A 22,024-nucleotide genomic window follows, 5' to 3' on the forward strand; every position below is an offset into this window, starting at 1 on the left:
GGCCCCTCCTTGAAGGAAACAGGAGAACAGTTTGCAAGTGCCTAGGAATTTAGGGATGAAAATTCCTGAGGACTGAACCTCTCTGTGAGCCTTCACAGTCAGAGGGAAGTGAACTGGGGCTTGTTTTTACAGTTATCCTCTGGGTGTTCCTAGGAGTGAACAGTGGAAGTTGAACTGGAAGAAAGAGAAAGGGGAATTTTTTAATTTTATTTTTTTTAAGTGAGGAAATGCTTTCCTCTGAGGTGTATCCTGAGTTGGAGTTTTTAACACAGCACAGACTGCCAAAGGCTGTTTTTTATGGACTGAAATCGCATGGGGATTTTTTTTTTTTCCTGCAACACTGGTGAATTTTTGCTGTTTTAAAAATACTTATGCAGATATGTATGTGTGTGTGTGTGTGTATATATATAACCTCCTTTGTTGGGGAGACAATTTTTGTTAGGTCTGTACCTTCATCCGATCCTATTAGAGGTGCTGTTCATGTGTTAGCCAGGTAAAGAGTTAACCCCGAGTGAGTTTGGGAATAAAAGTTTGTTGGTTTCCAAAGGAAAAAAAAAAGACTGTATAAATACTGTGTAATTAATATAGAATAATTGAAAAGTTCAAGGGACACCTGGGTGGCTCAGGGAGTTAAACATCTATTTTTGGCTCAGGTCATGATCCAGGGTCCTGGGATCGAGTCCTGCATCAGGCTTCTTGCTCAGCGATGAGTCTGCTTCTACCTCTGCCTGCTGCTCCCCCTGCTTGCGCTCTTTCTCTAACAAATAAAAAAATAAAATCTTAAAAAAAAGATAGAAAAATTCAGTAAAGCAAAAAAGAAGAAAACAAAAACCACCTCAAATTCTATCCCAGAGTATTACTGTTGTTAATCATTTTTTCCTTCTTTTCTTTTTTTAAAGTAATCCGTGCACCCAGCGTGGGGCTCGAACTCATGATCCTGAGATCCAGAGTCACATGCCCTACCAACTGAAACAGCCAGGTGCCTCTGGTATTAATTATCTTAATGATTCCACTGCCCGGTTGACTGGCTCGCTCTAGCGAGCTATCTACACATATTTAATTTCACAAAGATGATGGGATATTTTATATTATAGGTTGTCTAAAATTTTTCTAATTAAATCTCCCCCAATATATCAATTGAAACATTTGTTGAGCACCTACTATGTGCCAAGAACAACTGTCCCAGGTACCTGGGATTGACTAATGATCATGTAGCTTATCTAACTTTCATATCTGTATCTATACTTATATCTATCTATCTATCTATCTATCTATCTATTGAATGTCATTTATTGACATCGTGCCCTCCCAAATGAAGTTTAAGCTGAATTTCATATTGGCAGGTCTTCCTGAATTTTTTAGGTTTCCCCTCTTTCCTTCCCTTGTCTTTTTTCATTACTTTTCCCTTCCCCATTAAAATATCAGTAAATATGTGGTTTGGCTTCTCAATGAGACTTAGTTCCTATTCAAGTCCATTCTTCACCTCTTTTTCACTAGTAATTTGTTTTAAATTAACATTTTCTTGGCACTTACTGTGTTTCTAAATGCTTTAGAAAGGTTAATACTTTTAGTCCTCACAACAACCCTATAAAGTAGGTATTATTATCATCCCCATTTTACAGTTGATGAAATTGAGGCACAGAGGTTAGCTGCTTTGTGCAACGTTACACAACTAGCAAATTGCAGAGCTGGAATTTGAACCCATGCAGCATGGCTCCAGAGTCCATCCAACAGATAGAGTCCACGGGGCTTTGGGGTTAGTGGGGCAGGCAACAGCGCAAACATGCAATTTTGAGTGAAACATTCATGATGGAGGATACAGCTCACTGAGGTAAATCTGTATTAATAGGATGTCACAAGAGGTGAATTTGTGATTGTAAAAGGCTTTCTGTTGTGCAGTTTGCTTTCTTCCCTGCAGAGAGGGAACAGTCTGTAAGGACTGTTTCTATATATTTGTGAATGGACCAGGTAGGTTGCTTAAAGGGTTAAGAGCCAGCGGGGAGCAGAATGAAGCTAAGTAGGCTGAGCAGAGCGGAGGCAGAGAGGTCAACCTTGTTTTCTAGCTCCTAGCCTCTCCATCCTACCAGGCATTCTCCAAAACTGTATTCCTCATTCACCTCCTGTCCTGTCCTCCAGCACACTGGATTCCTTCCACATTTCAAAAAGACTGCAAATCATCTCCCTTGTCCTCTCGAGAGAAGTGTCCTGTTTCTTAGGCAAGGAGCTAGACAGAGATGGTTAATTAAATTTTCAAGTAAGTAGGCAGTGGCTTCCTTTCTTTGCTGCAATGGGGGTCAGCATTGGTTCTTTTCAAAGAGCTTTGTAGAGACTCAGCAGATTCTGAGTGTAAGTTGGATGCTTGCCTGACTTGGGCCCGGACAAAGGGCCCGATTCGATTCCCACATTCTCCCCGCCTCTGTGCTGCTCCCACCTTCTTACTTATGGAGAAGCTCAGTTCCTGCAGTGTTCCTTCATCCAGACACAGGACCTGAGTGGGGACAGGGTGGAGCCTCTGAGGTGGGTCATTCCCTGCCCTGGGAGATGGAAGCCTCCTGGAATGAATGCCTCATGTTGGATATATTCCTTGGTCAATCGTCTCCGAGTCTATAATGGGGGCCCTAGTGGTTCTAACTGTATACGCAAGAGAGAGGGAGCAAGGGAGATCCGGGGTGGGCCACAGGTTGCAGAAGGAGGTCCAGGAGAGGACTTGAACCCTGTGTGAGAAAAATGGCAGCCCCAGGGAGAGAAAGAACAGGGGAAAAGGCACTCTTGTTTTCTCTCTCTTACTAGCTCTGTGCTCCTGGGTCCAGATCCATTATTCATCACTGAAATAAAACTCTAGAGGGTCAGCTTGTTCCTGTAGAGCAAAGACTGTTCAGTGGTCAAAGAGGTGATTAGGAGAAATCTCACATACTCAGTGGAGCTGTGAGAGCTGCTAACCATGTTTTCTAACCTGGAGTCAAGACACATGGTCTGATCCAAATGTGATCCTGGGAATATGACTAAAAGGACTATGCCAAAGAATTGAAGACCTGCAGTCAGGTCCACATACACAGAAATCATTCCCCCCATGCTATGTCCAAAAGTGTCTCGGCAGGAGGAGATGGAGAGCAGGAAAGAGAAGGGCATGAGAAGTCACAGTCTTCATGGTCCTGGAGTGGATATTGTTGTTTTTGCTCATCCAGACTCTTTCTCCTTCTCAGTCCTCTGGTTTGGGTGGGGCAGGTCCTATGCATCTCACCCCCAGTCCGACCCTATCCCCACCATAGGGATGGCGAGACCCAGCCTAGCCAAGCAGTGCACTCCATCCATCTGCCATGGCATTGGCTCAGGCAAATGAGACTTAAACCTGGGACTTTTGACATGTCCTTGTTCAAGTGTTTGAACACCTGTTTTCAATTCTTTTGGGTATGTGCCTGTGAGCGGAATTGTTGGGTCATACATTAATTCTTTGTCTACTTTTTTGGAGAAATTGCCAGATTCTTTTTCCACAGCAGCTGAACACAAATCCCCTTTTTATTGTTCGCTGTGACTCAGGGAGAGCTGAGATGCCAAGGCTGTGCCCTTTACTGTTCCCAGGGCCCTCAGGAGAATGGTCATCACTAGTCTGGAATTATTCCTGGACTGGTGTGGTGACTCTGATGGTGCAGACTGACACCCAGGAGCAATCACAGCGGAGGAGCCACATCCCATTGTCCCTAAGACCCCTGAGAACCCATGTTCCAGAACAGCCTCTCTCTCCAGCTGCTGGGAGAGGCACTTCTGGGCCATGTCCCTCAGTCTGTTTATTCATACTTTCCTCCTGGCGGCCTCCCCCAAAGCAGTGCTGAGTGGTGGCAGGCTAATTTGGGCTGAATTTCAAGGAGGGTCGAGGCCATAGAATGGTCTGTCTCTCCACAGACTCAGTCCTTTGGGTCCATCTATCATAAGGCATGGGAACGACGGCCCTGGTCACCGTAGAGAGTGTCAAGCCAGGGCCACAACACTTGGGCTTTATCTGCTGCCTGCCCCTATGTGACCTTAAGTAAGTCCCTTCCTCTCTCTGGGTCTCAGTTTCTCGGGTGTCAAATGAGAGTGGCTGATGATCACACTGACTGTCTTGGGGCTGGGTGCCTCCCACCCCACCTTGCTCCCAAACTTCCCTTCTCTGAACCTTCCATAAAAGTTTGGGATTTTGTTGTTGGTCAGAGGCATGGCAGTCATCCAAGCCACCCTCTCTGGCCCCTTGTCCCCCCACATGTGTGCGCATGCTGGCTTTGACTGGCTGTCTGCTGGGGGGACTCATTAGCACCAGTGCCTTCCTGCAGCTGCTGTTTACAGAGTGTGATGACGTGTGCTCCCACAGCTGGTAGATGCCTGATGAGATGTGCTCCCACAGCTGGCCCCTAGTGTTGTTGGGACTCCGGAGGGCTCTGGGGGAGGTGGATCCCTGTTTAAATGCTCAGCTCACAGCTGTCAAGTTCATCTGCATTGACAGCAGTGTGGCCGGGTACCCCTATGTGCCCATTGCCAGGGACCTTGGAGGGTTGAGCCGCATTTGAGGTACATGTCTGTGTGTCTGTCTTTCGTACCCGTGCAAACAGCTGTCCTGGAACCTGGCCTTTGCATACTAAGTATCCACCTGAGAATGCCTCTGTCTGATATTCTGTTATTCTAATCAAACATTCACTCTGTTTTATGACATATATATCTGACACACCCAAAATGCTGTAATAGAGTAAGGTGTATTGTTTCTATTGCTATTATTATTTTTATTACCCAAATCTTATAAATCCAACAGACATGACAATTTTCTAAGTGCAGTTTCTTTTCTTTTCTTTTCTTTTCTTTTTATCCATGAGAGAGAGAGAGAGAGTAGTGAGAGAGAGCGTGAGCTGGGAGGAGAGAGAGAAGCAGGCTCTCTGCTGAGCAGGGATTTTGATGAGGGGCTCAATCCCAGGACCCTGGGACCATGACCCAAGCTGAAAGCAGATGCCCAACCAATGGGGGCCACCCGGACACCCCTCTAATTGCAGTTTCATAATGATTCTCAACATCTAAGTCTTTGTAAGTTTCCACATAGAAAATCTAAAGCTCTTGAACTGGTCTTTTGAACATGACATGACAGAAGCCAATGCTTGGATACCCTCTCTCTCTGTGGGAGAGGAGGCATGTGTGGTTTGGGGAATGTTCTATTCATGCCACAGACCCCTGCTTTTCAGAGGGCCAGTAAATTGTCTTATTGAAAAATGGGTTTTTGTGTGATCTCTGGGGCTCCATTAGCCCATCCCTTGGGCATCTTCTCAAGGTCTGAACATTACCAAGGCGACTGATGTGGTAAGTGCCTTTGACCATGGGCAGCACCCAGAGGCCTTAGTAATGAAGGACGGAGTGGGGTGCGCAAGGCCATAGTGGAGAAGGTGGACACTGGAGCTCTTCTTTTAGTGCTATTGATGTTGACAAGGGGGTTCAGGAGATGGATGAGAGAGGTGGAGGTAGGAGGATGAGTAAATGACCCCTAAGCAGTTCTCCATCCTGAGATCCCAGGCTCTGTGGTGAAAACTATTAATTAGGACTGCATCCCCTGAGGATTTTCTGCCACGTGGCCCCACCCTGCCCAGAGAGGCGCTCTTGGGCTCTCCCCTAACCAGCCCTCCGCATCTGCCCAGGCAGGGCGGGGATGTGCTTATGCCCACAGCAGGCGGCCTGAGGTAGGCACGCAGTGCCTATGGGAAGGACTCTCTCCTGATGACTTGACTGTGAGTTGCAGTGTCAAGAGTGGGCACTCATGTAGGAGACCCCTGCCCCTAGCATGTTCTTAGCATCATCTTTAACCCTGTGGCCCCCAGGGACAGTGCCAACTAGCAGGGCAGGATAAAGGTACAGAGAGGGTAAGGCTGTGTGTGGTAGGGGTGCATATGGGACATCCATCCATCAGTCCAGTTTTAACCCATGCAGGTTCCTTCCTGGATTCCTCCCTGCTCTCAGTCCCTCAGGCCAGGGCTATGGACTGCCCAGGGCCAGTTGGATCTGTACTGAGGGGAAAGGGCTAGCAGAACCCATGAGCCCCTTCCTTCTCATTTCTCCAGTGAGCCAGGAGGCTCAACCCAGGGGAGAACCCTCTGACCATGGTGACCGGAGCCTGTGTTGAGCTTTTGCCTAGGAAAATAGACAGCAGCCTCTGTGGTATAGCTTAAGAATTAGCGCAAGGTCCAGTGGCACCCTCAATATGTTTCTCTTGGCTGCCTGAAATCTCATCACTAGCAGTCCTCACCTTTGAGTTTTGATTATTTAAATGTTTATGGAAAGGGCAATGTCACACTTGGAGACCTGTCGCTCCCACATTTTTCCCATGCTAGAAGGGCCCTGGAGTGACACAACCCCCACCCCCACCCCTGATCTGGAGCAGGATCGGGGGAGAGGTACCTCAAGTGGGGCAGGTGTGTAGAAGACCAATGGTCTTGACTTGCCTGTTTTGCTGTGAGCATCCCAGCAGTGCATGGAGGAGTGGACAGGAAGGGGAAAGGGAGAGACTTGTTGTGAGTGGCTGCTGTGAATTTTAATTCAATTCAGTCTGGCTGGCTTAATGATTCAGTGTTGGGAAAACATGGTGCTCTCCTGGGAGGAGAGGTATTTGGTATAAATTAGAAGGTATTATCATTGTGAGGCAATTGGGGGACATCATGTAGCTCAGTACAGCTCAGGGAAGCAGAGAGAGTCCCAACTGTAGGCTGTAGGGCTGCAAGCGACATGCTATTATTTGCTTGTCCTAAAAGAATGAGCTCTAGCTCTATTCAGGGCTCACCATCAGTGTGGCCTAAGCAACTCCAGTGCCCTCTCTGGGCCCTTGGCCTCTTCACTGCTGGGTGCACTGGGTCATGTCCATTCTCAGGGAGCCCTTGATAGGGTCCTCACCATGCCGGTGAACTGACAGTAACAAGGGCTTACTATCCTCCACTCAAAATCTGAGCGAGAGTTATGCCTTCCCCTGATACTGTGTTCTTTATTTTTAAATAGCTTTACTGAGCCATAATCATTATACCATACAATGTACACATTTAAATGATGACTCAGTGGTTTTTAATATATTCACAGATAGATACAGCCATAATCACAACTTTCAAACATCTTCATCACCCCCAAAAGAAACCCAGTACCCTTTAGCTATCCTCCTCTATCTTCCTATCAACACCCAAGAAGCAACTCTACTTTCTATCTCCCTAGATTTGCTTAATCTGGACTTTCCATATAAACAGCATCATTTAATATGGGCTCTCTTGTGACTGGCTGATTTCACTTAGAGTGATGTTTTCAGGGTTCATCCATCTTGTGATATGTAGTTCCTTTTTATGGCCAAATAACATTCTGTGGTATGGATTTTCTGCGTATTCTTTATTCATTGGATATTTGGTTTATTTGTACCTTTTGGCAATTATGAACAACTTTTTGTAGGACATGTTTTCATTTCTCTTGGGAATATATCTAGGTATAAAATTGCTGGGTCATACAGTAACTCAATGTTTGATCATTTGAGGACCCCCAAGTTGTTCTTATTAATTATTAAACAATATATATTATTGTTTAATAATATATATATTATGTAATATATATTATATATAATATATATAATATAATATAATTATTAAACAACTTAGATTAGTTGTGGGCCTTTGAGGCAGTCACTTGACAAACACTTCCATAACTCTTTCTGTTTTCCAGGCCCTGTTCTGGGAGCTGAGGAGGGAGCGCTGTGAATGGAGGGCCATCCGCCCTGCAGCTTTGCTAGGGTAAGAATTTTGGCTTTTACTCCACATGAAATGCAGAGAATTTGGAGGTTTGTTTTATCCCCCAAACGGTTTATCAAAGTATAATTTATAAGCAACAAACTGCGCACATAGAGTGTGCAATTTCTTGAGTTCTTACATGTGCATATATCCGTGAAAATACCACCAGAAAGATAGTGAACAGCATCCTTGTAAGTTTCCTCATGTGCCCCTTCGTAACTCCCCCTCCTGCCCCTCCTTCTGTACCTACCCCCAGGAAATCACAGACGAAACTACAGATTAGTTGCATTTTCTTTTTCTTTTGTTTTGTTTTATCATAAACTCTTTACCCAACATGGGGCTTAAACTCCTGACCTTGATATTAAGAGTTGCACCCTCCACTGACTTGAGCCAGCCAGGTACCCTTAGTTGCATTTTCTAGAATGAAACAGTATGTGCTCTTTCGGGTGTGTGGCTTCTTTTAACTTGGCATAATTATTTTGAGGCTTGTCTGTATTGTTGGTTGTATTGATAGTTCATTCCTTTTTATTGCTGAGTAGTGGTCCATTATATGTAGGTGTGACAATTTGTTTCTCTATTCCCCAGTTGATTGACATTTGGAGTGTTTCTAGTTTGGAATTACTACAAATAAAGCTCCGAGGAACACTTGTCTACAAGTCTTTGAAGGGACATATGCTTTGGTTTCTCGAGTAAATACCTAAGGGTGGGATGGTGGGATCAGATGGTAGATGTGTGTTTCACTTACAAGAAACTAACAGACTGTTTTCTAATGTGATTGTACCATGTCCACTTCTGCCAGCAGTGTATGAGAGGTCCAGTTGTTTCACAGCCTTTCTAACCATGGGTATGGTCCCCCCTCCTTAATTTCAGCCATTATAGGTGTGTAATGGTGTCACTCATCATGATTTTAATCTCCATTTCTCAATGACCAGTGATGCTGAGCATCTTTTCAAGTGTTTATTTGCCCTCTGTGCCTTCTTTGGAGAAGTGTCTTTCAAATCTTTGCCAATTTTTAAAAATATTGCATTGACAATTTTCTTGCATTTTGAGAGTTCATGTTATATACCAGATACATGTCTTTTAACTGACCAGTGATTTGCAGTATTTTCACCTAATCTGCGGCTTATCTTTTCGTTCTCTCTTTTTAAAAAAAGATTTTATTTATTTGAGAGAGAGAGTGCACAAGCAGGAGGAGGAACAGAGGGAGAGGGAGAAGCAGGCTCCCCTGAGGACCCTGGAATCATGACCCGAACTGAATGCAGACGTTTAACCAACTGAGCCACCCAGACACCCCAATCTTTTCATTCTCTTTACTGTGTCTTTCAAATAGCAGAAACTCTTTCTTTTTTTTTTTTTTTAAGATTTTATTTTTAAGCTATCTCTCCACCCAACATGGGGCTCAAACTCACAACTCCAAGATCAAGAGCCCATGCTCCACCAATGGAGCGAGCCCGGCTCCCCACAAACAGTGGAAATCCTTCATTTTGGTAAGTCCAATTCAGCAGTTTCTTTCATGCATCCAGTGTCATAGCAAAGAAAACCTTGCCTCACCCAGGGCCATCCAAGGCCTTCTATTTTCTTCTACAAGTGTTAGAGTTGTAGGCTTTACATTTAAGTCTATGATTCATTTCAAGGCCGCTTTTTCATAGGGTGAGAGGCATGAATTGAAGTTCATTCTATTGCACTTGGCTCTCTAGTTGTTCCTGCACCGTTTGATGAAAAAAAGAAACTATTCTTTCTCCTCCGCGATGCCTCTGCACCTTTGTTGAAAATCATTGTGCATAGATGTGTGGGTCTATTTTGGGGCTTTCTATTCTGTGCCATTGATCTATTTGTCTATCTTTATGCCAATATCAGCCCATCTTGAGTAACTTTATAATAAAGTCAGGCAGTGTTCCTCCGGCTTTGTTCCTCTTTTTCAAAGTTGTTTTGATTAGTCCATGTAAATTTTAGAATCAGCTTGTCAATTTCTACAAAAGAACCTCCCAGGGTTTTGATTGGGATTTCATTGACTCTATGGAACAATTTAGGGAGAATTGACATCTTCACAGCATTGAGTCTTATGAGCCATGAGCACAGTCTCTGTCTCCATCTATTTGGATCTTTGATTGCTCTCAGCAGTTGGGTCGCTTTCAGGGTCCAGGTCTCTACAGGGTATATGTGCTCCCACATCTCTTATCATAGAACAGTCACCTACTAGGTGAGCTCCACACCTGTAACAAGAGTCATTCTGATTGATGAGAGAGCAAGTACCCCCAACTGGGGGCCACTTGCTGGAAATATGAGGTGGTGATGAGCTTGTAGTATCACCACCTGCCCGCTCTCTTCCTGCCAGAAACCATCGTGCGACTGCTGCTTGGGGATTGGTGAGCTTTTCTGGCTGCCATCCTGCACACCTGCCATCCCACCCATGGAGCTTCAGGCCCAACTCAGGCCTGGCAACAACACTGACAAAAGTAGGGCTGAGCCTATCCTGCAGAAAGCCAGCCCCTTCCTCATACTCAGCTTTGTGCATGTCCTACCTGATGTGCCCTCATCATCTCCCATCTGGTTGTGTCCCCTGAATCATTTTCTTGGATACCACCCTAAGTTTTTCCAGGAAAACACCCACAGGTGAGAAGTAGCCAGATCTGTGCTGTTGGTACCTAAAGCCAAGAAGTAGCATAAGGTAGGGTAATTCTGGATCCCAGAAGGACATGTGTGGATTCTTCCTTTCTAAGATTGGTCAGTTCCCCTCACCTAGGCTGTATCCCCTCCTGCCGGGTTAAAGCCATGGATGCCAGGCTCGATGCCTCTGGACTCTTACCTCCAAATAATTTCTGCATGGGGTGGGCTAGATTTATCCTTATGTACACTGTATTAATCAAGTTCCTCTCCTGCTCAAGAACCATCTGTGATTCCCCAGTACCCTCAGGATAAGGTTTAAACTCCTTGGCGTTGTACTCAAGGAAACCCAACATCTGTTCCTTCCCCACAGGTCCCTAACACTCTATTCTAGCCAGACCAGTTTTCTCACTGGCCCAGCATGCTCCCAACCCCAAAGCCTTTGCTCAGATGTGCCCCGTCCTGCCCTTCCCAGACTCACGTGCTCAGATCTCGGCTCCCCTTAAACATCAGTTCAAATCCTATTTTTCTATGAAATGTAACTAAAGATTCAAGCCCACCCAGTCATCTTCTGTTCCTTAGGTTTAGCCAGGGGTTTTATTTACAACTTGATTTCATCTTCATTAGTTCTGCTTAAAATAATTTACTATATAAGGGCACCTGGGTGGTTTGGTTGGTTAAATGTCTGACTCTTAATTTTGGCTCTGGTCATGATCTCAGGGTCATGAGAGTGAGTCCCACTTCAAGCTCTGCCTCTGGCCCCATGCTTGGCAGGAAGTCAGCTTGAGATTCTTTGCCTCCTCTGCCACTCACCCCGACCATGCTCTCTCTCAAATAGATATATTTTTTTAAAATTTTGTTGATTTATTTGGCATAGAGAGACACAGTGAGAGAGGGAACACAAGTAGGGGGAGCGGGAGAGGGAGAAGCAGGCTCCCGCAGAGCAGGGAGCCCGATGTGGGGCTCGATCCCAGGACCCTGGGATCATGACCCCAGTGAAGGCAGATGCTTAATGACAGACCCACCCAGGTGCTCCTCAAATAAATCTTAAAAAATAAAAATAAATAAATAAATAAATAAAATTTATCAACTAATAATAATTAATAGAAGTTCTCACTTAATGAGAGCTCTGATATCTATGCCAGACACCACACACACACACACACACACACACACACACACACACACAGAGCACATTTTTTGCTTGGTCTATAAACATTTGTTTCCTTGTAAAAATTGTTTCTAACTCAAACATCAAAAAGTCTGGAGTCCCAGTACCCTAATTATAGATGGTGACATGGAGATTCAGAGAGCCTAAGTAACTTTCCAAGTCCCATAGCAAGTGAATGTTGTGGGTGGGATTTGAGCCCATACCTGTGTCCATCCCACTCCCACTCCTGGAGGATAAACAGAGCTGAGAGCCTCGTGTTGCAGAGGAAGGGATTGAAGCTCAAGAGATTGTTCCCTGGGACACTGGGTGGCTCAGTTGGTTAAGCGTCTGCCTTCAGCCCAGGTCATGATCCCAGGGTTCTGGGATCAAGTCCCGCATCAGGTTCCCTGCTCAGTAGGGAGCCTGCTGCCCCACCTGTTTATGCTTTCCTTCTCTCTCTCTCTCTGACAAATACATAAAGTCTTCAAAAAAAAAAAAAGAGTTTGTTCCCTTCAAGGTCACACAAGAAAAACAAGTGGGCCCTTCCATTTTTTTAAAGAAAGATTTATTTATTTTGAGAGAGAGAGAGAGCATGAGCGAGCATGAGTGTGAGGGGCAGAGGGAGAGGGAAAGAGAATCTCAGGCAGACTCCTCACTGAGCATGGAGCCAGAGTGGGGCTCCATCTCACCACCCTGAGATCACCACCTGAACCAAAACCAAGAGTCGGATGCTTAACTGACTGTGCCACCCACGCACCTCAGGGCCCTTCCATTTAAGAAAAAAATTATTTAAAAAATTAAAAATTATGGTAAAATATGCACAACATAAAGATTAATTTTAACCATTTCAAAGTGAGCAATTTATTGGCATTAACTGCCATCTCAGTGTTGTGCAACCAACATCACTATCTCGTCCCAAAACATTTTCATCACCCCAAAAGGAAATCCTGTGCCCATTAAGTAGTTGCCCCCCATTACCTCCTCCCCCGAGCTCCTTCCTGCCTCTGTGGATTTGCCTATTCTGAACTTCACATAAAAGTGGAATCGTACGGTGTGTGGACTTCTGTCTAGCTTCTTTTCACGGGATTCTTTCATTTTAATGCTGCCATGTTAGATATACCCTCTGTGCTCTAGTTTGAACTCATGTGTCAGGTGGCGTATCAGTATGGATAAGCCCCCTCAGCCTGGAACCTAGGTTTTATGATACCTTATGGCTAAGAGAACACATACCTGCCCTGGTGCTTTGAGTCTGGCCCACAGCCCTGCATTTCCGCTATTTTAGAGTGGCCATCTTGCTTTTCCTCCAGACCATACTCCCACCCAAAAACTGAACATAGCACCTGACACGGAGCTGGGCAGCATGGTGCACACCAGCGCTGCTTGCGTTGCCCACAGCTGGCAAGGTGGCTGGCCCCTATGGCACAAAGGGCCCAGCAGCTAGAGCTCGGGACTGCCTCCACGGATCTGGCCACAGTCCCTACTCTGCATTCTCCAGGTCCAGCCGTCAGCATTTGAGTGCGAGGAGCCTCTCAACTGCATGCTCTCTGTGGCGCGTGCTGGCTCGCATCCTCCCAGTGTACCCCTGGACTGGGGTCTTCCCTGGGCAAGCCGCTGGAAGGAGCACTCCCTAGCAGACTGACTTCTCCTCCTACACTCCTCAGCTTCCAAGGCAAACATATCACCCCTACATGCAAAGGCTGGTGAATTCTGAGTCTGGGCAGGTGCTGCTATGGCTACAGCAGCTAGCTGTAGAATTCGGGTACCCCGTCTCCTGCCAGCTCAGCAAGTAGAGGAACAGGTGACCCGCTCTCGGGTCTTCTAGAGAGCACTGCCTGCCCATGTGATCTTCTCGCTCAGCTTTCTCGAACTGGAAAGTGATGCCTGGCCACTCTTGCCAACCTCTGTGCTCACTTGGCCAGAGAACGTCTTCTGCTGAGAGGGACTGGAGCGTGATTTTCTGCTCTCAAGCGACCTCACCTCGCCCATCAAGTCCAGTTTTCTGCCCCTACCTCCGGTGCTCAAACCCCACCATCTGAGGCTCTTCTTTGGTGGATAAGGCAGGGCCATCTCTATGCTCCCAGTCTCTAACAGAGGTAGCTCAGAGGATGGCAGAGAGGGTGGTGAGCTATAATCTCCATTTACAAATAAGAATGCTGCACGTGATAGGCTAACGCGGCTTCCGCGCACACCCAGCGGCTTCCTCCTTCCAACCAGATTGCGCTTCCCAAGCCCTTCCTACGCAGACATCCCAGAGCCACCCCTGACCCTCAGTATGAACAAGTTCATCTAGCCTTTCCCTGTGAGGGAGACCCAGATTGCAGACCTGTTCTATTCGCTGGGTTTCTGCACCTCAAGTTCAGGACACGGATAGGGGGTCAGTCCTCAGCCTCTGTCCCGTGTGCCTTTGTGCACCTGCGAGCAGATGTGCAGGAAACAGGCCCAGGTTTGCCCCGCCCACCGCTGCTCTCCTCTCCCTGGCAGTGGTCAGACTTCCCTGTGTGGGGCCAGCCACTGACTCCAGGAGCTGTGTGGTTATAGCTCCTCCACTGGCCACCCAGTCCCAAGTGCTGCTTTGCTCCTGAGCTTTCCCATGCCCCAGCCATCCCTGAGGCTTCCCTAGGGCTGGATAAGCTATGGCAGTGCTTCCCACCCCCTCGCTGCTGTACCCTGTGTGTGACCTAGCTGAAATGCAATAATTTCTTTACCGGCCATTTCTTTTGTTTCCAATTGTTAGGCTGTTATAAATGATACTCCAAGGATCGTCTTTGTGCCTTCTGTCATCGAAATGGCCTCGATGGGAGCCAGACAAAGACAGGAGGGATGCTTAGAATCCAATTGGATTTAAATATATGCAAAAGGTGTGGCCCTGCCAGATCTGGAGAACATGAAAAGAATTCAGAATTACATTAAGCAGTCAATAGAGGAGCTCTGATGTAGTGAGGAAGGAATGGGTGGGGGAGGGGACCGCCGTTTGCAAACTCAGAACAAACACGATGAACAGGGGCAGGTGGATCCGGGCACAGGCTGTGAGGCCACTCTGTTTGGAGGATGTAGACTGGCAATCACAAAGTTTAAGCAGAGCTACTCTGTAATTGGGTTCAAATTATCCCTACTGTCCTGAGAAAAACCTCCTCAGGCATCTGTAACTGCAGATCTCAGGTCCCACCCAAAACTGTGGCCTATGGATAACATTGGTCCAGCAAGAGAATGGTAATGCTTCAGTGTTTTAAGCATTTTTTTTTTTTAAGTTTCGTTTCATGGGGTGCCGGGGTGGGTCGGTTAAGTGGCTGCCTTTGACTCAGGTCATGATCCCAAGGTCCTGGGATCGAGCCCCTCATCAGGCTCCCTGCTCAGCAGAGAGCCTGCTTCTCCTTCTCCTCTGCCTCCAGCTCTGCCTACTTGTACTCTCTCTGTCAAATAAATAAAATAAAATAAATTAAAATAAAATAAGATAAAATAAAAAGTTTTATTTCATCTGTTTATTTGAGAGAGAGAGTGCATGAGTGGAGGGAGGGGCAGAGGGAGAGACTCTCAAGCAGACTCCCCACTGAGTATGGAGCCCAACAGGAGGCTTCATCTCAGGGCCCTGAGATCATGACCAGAGCCAAACTCCAGAGTGGGGCACTTCACAATGCTTCACAAGCATTTGTTTGTTTAGAGTGACTGATAGATTCTCCAGGGAGCCCTTTCCTCACCTCTCCCCCACAGTGGTTTAGCACAAGGACAATATTAATTTTGCTCTCCTCAACCAGGTAGAATGGGGGCCTGCCCAGTTTCAGGGGGCGGGGGACATCAGTGTTTCTGTGGGCAGGGGCTTCGTTCCGGAAGAGCATATGGAACGGGAGTACAGCTGGGAGCTGTCAGGGCCATCCAGCCTCTTGGAAGCCACTGGCTTTGCACCAGCCCTTTCCCCAAGGCCCTTCTGCCCTCATCGGCCACCCAGTCTCAAAGGCCCCCATTTTAGGCTTGGTTATGGTAGTGCCCCAATCTCTATCAGGTATCTGTTGCTGCACATTTTACCATCCCTAAACATAGTGACTTAAAACAATGACACTCCTTTTTTCTCATGAATCTTCATTTTGAGCAGGACTTAGTGGGGACAGCGCATCTCTTTTCCACTCAGTGTCAGCTGGAGCTGCTGGAAGCCTGGGGTGTGGAATCCTCCCGAGGCTTTCTCACTCACACATCTCGCCATTCATCCTGGCTGCAGCTGAGGCCGAGAGCAGCAGACTCACCCAGCCCTTCCCCATGTGGCCTGGGCCTCCTCACAAGAGGTGGCTGAGCTCCAAGACCAAGTGTCCGGAGACAGAGAGAGAGGCTGCTGGAAGCAGTATTGCCATTTGTGGCCTCGCCTCATAAATCCTAAAGCCTCCTTTTTCACCACATTCTGTGTTGAGATAGTCATAAAGGGTGAGAAATAGACTCTACCCCCCCTTTTTTAAAGTAAACTCCACACCCAACGTGGGACTTGAACTCATGACCCCAAGACTAAGAGTCACATGCTCTACTGACCAAGCCAGGCAGGCAACCCAAGACTCTACCTCTTGTTGGGGGCAGCAGCAAAGTTATGGAAGAACATTTGGGACAAGAGATACTGCTGTGGCCCTTCTTGGGAATGATCATCTTTGCCACGATTCTGCACCAGTCTGTCATTGGCTGTGGGCTGCCCCAGCAGGAAGGGACTCCCAGGTGCTTAGAAAGGATGTCTTTCTAAGACAGTTGCTGATATGGGGTGTTCAAAATAACGGTGCATGGAATTTGGACAAAAGGTGCATAGAAACACTCAGGGGTAGATCTGGGAGCTCTGGGAGATGTACCAACAGAGTCTGTTGCAGGATGATAAAACAGAATACTGATAGATCAGAAGGCAAGGTGAATTATAGCCCTGTCCCTTACCTCATGTGATTACAGACATCTCAGTCTTTTAGTGAACATTAAGTGACAGAAAATGTGAACTCAAAATCAGCTAGAGGCTCATTTGTAACCAAGAGCTGGCCCAACCTGGCATGTCCACCTCTCAAATCCTTATGATTTCTGACCACTGAAGGGATGGACCAGTGACCCTCCCCTAAATCATGCCGTTACTTACCCATGATTTGTTTTGATCTGACATAGACTGGAAATTGGCCAGTTGGTTTTTGCCCATGGTCATATATGCATGCAAAATGAAGAGGCCTCTGTCTGCTGAAGAGGAGTCTGAAAAAGGTTTTGATTATAGCTACCAAAATGTATTTATTTTTAGTTTATTTTTTAAGCTTTTATTTATTTATTTAGAAGAGAGAGAGAAACAGAGACAGAGACACAGCATGAGCAGCAGGGAGGAGGCAGAGGGAGAAGCAGCTTCCCCACTGGTCAGGGAACCCCACGAGGGGCTTGATTCCAGGACCCTGAGATCATAACCTGAGCTGAAGGCAGACCTTAACATACTGAGCCAGCCAGGCGCCCCTACTAAAATGTATTTAAAGACCTTTGTTGGGGCATGAAGACTGTAGAGTTTTGGGTATATGAACTAGCTTGTCTGAGCAAACATATTCATGGAAGGGGGCATAAAACAGCTAGAGAGCATACTCCCCGCCTGCCGACCCCAAGAAGATTGTTTCATATATTTGTTAGGACGGTGTCGTGGAATAGATTGTTCTGCTACAAGATAAGGTTTTTTTATGCTGCATCTAGAAGTTTTTCTCTTCCTGCCCAGACTTCATAGGCACTCAGACCCTCTCTCACCATCATGGTGTAGCTCCCAGAATGACTCTGAATAAAGGGCTCCCTGAGGGGTCCTAGAGCATGGGGGTGCTCATGAGATGCTGTTCCCAGCTAGAGCAGCCATGTCCTCTGCTGTCTCTGAAGGAGTCAGCCTGACTCCAGTTCTGACATCACAGGGAGAAGAGTTTGTCAAGCTGCCTCAGTTTCCTCAATGTAACTATGACTAGACTTGTCTGAAGAGACCCTATTGGAGGCAGGAACACTTAGGGTCAGTTTGCCCCTGGTGCCTGGTGGTCCAACAGTTGAGCCATACCCCACACCCCCTTCCAGAGGGGTGTGGCAGGGCGTTGGTGCTCACAGGACTGTATGTAATCATTCAGTGGTATCTCTGTGGGGACCGTGAGCTTCTGCCGCACTAATGTCCCAGGCCTGGGACCCCCATGGCTAGATTCCATATGTATTCCAATCAGGACTCTTTTCTTCTGATCCATCTTGGAGCCTTCCATGGAGAAAAGTCTTAAAATGCAGAGTGCCTTCTCTGGAGAGATCACTCACCTAATCCCAGACCTCTGTCTCCTTGGAAAAGTAATGAACAACCCCAAACCATAAGGGAAAGCCATTGTAAAATCTCCAGGCATGTGTCTGGGCAAGCCAGAAGAAAGATGACCAACAAAGGGGAGATAGAGTAGTTCTTCCACTGGATTCCAGAGTCGTATTCAGCCCAGACCTCCCTCCTTTCTCTTCCTCTTTGGCAGATGCCACGGGAGTGAGCAGATATGCTCTGAGCTTTGCTGCTGTCATGGGCAATGGGGAATGCACCAGATTTGGAGATAGAAGTCCTGGACTAAGCCCCAATTCACCTCTTACTAGCTGTGTAACTGGGGCAAATCCCTTAGCCTCACTGAGCCTGCTTCTCTGTCTAAGCCTGCCTTCCCTTCCTCACAGGAGGGTGCTGGTGGACAGGTGAGATGCATGGTAAAGAGCTCTCCCAGTCCCAAAACACTCTGTCCAAATATAGACAGTCACAACTGGCACTGACATGGCAGAAGGTTCCAGGTTTTCTGTCTGGGACATTGCACAGAATCTCTGAAGGACATTCCTGAACAGAATTGAGTGATGCCTACTTTCACTGGGCTGCCCTGAAGAAAGACATTGCAAGGCCTGCCTCCCTGGATGCATCCTTGAACTTCTCAGGCATGCAGCATCTCAGAGCGGTGTTGTGGAGGGTGGACTGGCTGTGGATATGGTGAGAGGCATTAATTCCTCCTGTTACTGGCTACTGACACAGAATGCAGAAAGCTAGTGTACAGAATTCACAAAGATCTCAGAGAAAAGCAAGAGTCGGAATGAAATGCCAGCATCATGCTGGGTGATGAGATATGATCAATGAACTTAAATTTGTGACTGGTTTGACCTGGGCACCCTCCCTCTTCAGCTGCCCAAGGCTCCCATCTACCAGGACACTCAGGAAAGGCCTGCCGTCAGTCGCTTCATCTTTGATGAAATGGAAACTACTCGGTCTTTCCCTTTCAGGTTTCTGCTCTCCCAGTGCAGAATGGAAGGTATCGCCCCAGAATTAAAGACTGTCAGCCCTCAACTAGTAGGTTAAGGGTGATTCTTAGGGGTAAAGGGGCTTTTTGGTGTCCCTGAAATTCCTTGCTTTCCATTTTTGGGTCAGGCTGACCTTGGAGAACCACAAGATCTGGGCCATGGGGTATCCTAGAAATCTTAGGATGATTTTCAACTCTCAGAGAAAAGAAGCAGGTCTACAGAGGATCTCTGCTCTGATGCAGATGGGGCACTCAAGGCTCATCTGACAGCTGCAGACATTACCCCTGAAGCCAGACTGGTTTGCCCAGCTGTCTATATAAAGGGGCACTTATTGAGGTGCCTGGCTGACTCAGTCAGAGGGGCGTGTGACTTTTGGTCTTGGGATCTTGAGTTCAAGCTCCATGTTGGTGTAGAGATTACTAAAATAAATAAAAACTTTAAAAAGAAATAAAGAGGGGTGCTGGGGTGGCTCAGTCGTTAAGCATCTGCCTTCGGCTCAGGTCATGATTCCAGGGTCCTGGGATTGGGCCACATATTGGGCTCCTTGCTCAGCAGGAAGCCTGCTTCTCCCACTTCCGCTCCCCCTGCTTGTGTTCCCTCTCTTGCTGTGTCTCTGTCAAGTAAATAAAAATAAAATCTTAAAGAGAGAGAGAGAGAGAGAAAAGAAATAAAGAGACACTTGTTAGAAGAACAGAGGTTCCTCAAGGTCAGAGGCTGCTGGGGAAAGGTCACTAGGAGTCCAGACATGGGAGACAGCGCCACGGGCACAGTGCTTCCAGGAACTGGGAAGGAAACCTCACCTCTCCTCCACACCACCCAACTTAAAAAAAAAAAAAAAAAGTTATAATCTGATCCTGGGCTGCAACTGAAATGCCAGTTCCCCTGGGAGGGTCACCATCTTTAGTCACTGGTAATTTGCCCTGAGACCTCATCTCAGAAATCTGTATTGGAAAAAAGCAGGATAGTTGGAGCTTATAGTTGTGGACTGTGGAGTACCAGACAGTGGTACACACTGAAGTAAGTTTTCTCATGTTGGTCTTACAGTAACTAGGTAGAGAGGATCTTACCCCATTGTCTAATGAGGACAGTGAGGCCCAGCAAGCCATTTTCTGAGGTCAGTCAGCCAGTAGCCACCAGCAGCCAACACAGCTGGCAGGGCAAGCCAGATCAGCCTGGCCCCAAAGCCCCACAGTCCTTCTTCCAGGCAGAGGAGAGGAGGTGGTGGATAGTGATGGTGGGAAGAGTGGGGACCCAGACAGCAGGGGAAGAGCAGGCTGTGTGAGCATGTTTATTTTGCTTTTAAAGATTTACTTTAAAGGGAGAGAGTGTGCATGCTCGCATGCTTGAGTCAGAGGAGGAGCAGTGGGAGAGGGAGAGAGAGAGACTCTCAAGCAGGCTCCCTGCCTAGCATGGAGCCTGATGCAGGGCTCGATTTCAAGACCTATGAGATCAGGATCTGAGCGGAAGTCATGAGTCAGACACTTAACTGACTGAGCCACCCAAGCACCCCAGGCTATGAGCATCTTAAAGCATAGCTCCAGGACTTCAAGGAGAGGCTGTTGTAAATCTGCCTCCATGCCAGTGTGCTCTGCAGTGGTTGGTGCTGTGAGTCTAGAAGAAAGAAAACACAGTGCAATGGTTCTTAATCTTCAGTGTGATCGGGAGGCTTGTGGGAACACACATCGCTGGGCCCCATCTGCAGAGTTTCTGGTTTAGTAGGTCTGGGGTGAGGTGTGAGATTTGCAGTGAAAACAGTTTCCCAGGTGATGCTGATGCTGCTGGTCTGGGGACCACATTCTGCAAACCACTGACCTAGGGCATGTCTGAGACACTTTCTTTCTGGTTGAGGGCAGAATATACACCCGTAAACCAGCAGAGGGTTTATTAGATAGGGCTGAGGAGAGGCAGCTGTGATAAAGAGACCCAGCAACCCAACAGTGACTTAGCGAGCACAGAAGTTTCTCCTTAGGACAGTCTGCAGCCAGTGCTGGGGGGCATCGCCCAGGGTCCCCTTTCAGGATTGAGGCACCATTTGCCCAGATGCTGGGGAGGGTTGTTGTTGAGGGCTCACAGCTGAGCCAGTCTCTGGGAATTGCCCTTGCCAAAGGGATCTGCCTCATCCAAGTGATGGGTCACTTTTGTGGGGACATCTTGCTTCCAAGAAGGACGGATAGATACGGAGTTCAACAATCCCACCCCCTTGTCTCAGTCTAGGATGACTCTGAAGGACCAACCCAACTCCAGAGCTCCCCACTGGATCAGCTGAAGCCTCTTGTCTGACTTCACAGCAGTTCAGCTTACGGTTCAGTTCACAGCAGTTCAAACTTACGGGTGCTGTCCCAAGAGTGTACCCCAATAACCCTCTGGGACAGAGTCTGTTCCATGTAAGCCTGCCTAAGACGCCATCTCAGGTGTGCATCCCCGCTTGGCAGGTAGCTTTGGGGCCCTTAGCCAGTGAGGGACCAGGTTCTTTCCAACTTGTTTCTTCGCCACCCCTTTGGGTTTGCCTTTGGCTGAAGCCAGATTTTAGGTCCCTCTGTGATCCCATTTGTGGAAATAGAGAAAAAGAAAGTAGGGACACCTGAGTGGCTCAGTCAGTGAAGTGTCTGCCTTCGGCTGGGGTCATGATCCCGGGGTCCTGGGATTGAGCCTCGAGTTAGGCTCCCTGCTCAGTAGGAAGCCTGCTTCTCCCTCTCCCTTTGACCCTCCCCCCTGCTCATGCTCTCTCTTGTGCTCTCTCTTTCTCTTAAATGAATAAATGAAAAATCTTAAAAAAAAAAAATAAAGTATAGAGCCCACACAGTGTGCCTTAGGACACCAGGCTGGGAGTGGCACACATTACCTCTAGCACTCCACTAAGTTACTTAAACTTAGTCACACAGCTACACACGACCACAGGAATGCTGGGAAGTGCTGTATGGCTGGGCAACCATACCAGGCTGTAACTCCTACTTTGGAAGAGGAAAAGAGATGATGGTAGACAGCCAAGGGCCCCCATGACAACCTCTGAATGTGAATTTGGATGGCCCCAACTCCATGAGCCATAAACCTCTGCAGCCAGAGTAGAAACATGAGCCCGCTTCCGGGCATAGAGACCCCCAAAGCATCGCCATCCACATGCATCAGCCCCCAGAGCTACTTGGGATGCGGTCACTGTGGGCTCTGTGTAAAAGTCTACACGGCAGGTTTCGGCCTCTATCTAGAGTGCTATGACCCTAGTCATGTCTCTGCCAGTCCACAGAAGCTGAGCTGG

Source organism: Martes martes, assembly GCF_963455335.1.
Source record: "Martes martes genome assembly, chromosome: 9".
NCBI lineage: Eukaryota > Metazoa > Chordata > Mammalia > Carnivora > Mustelidae > Martes > Martes martes.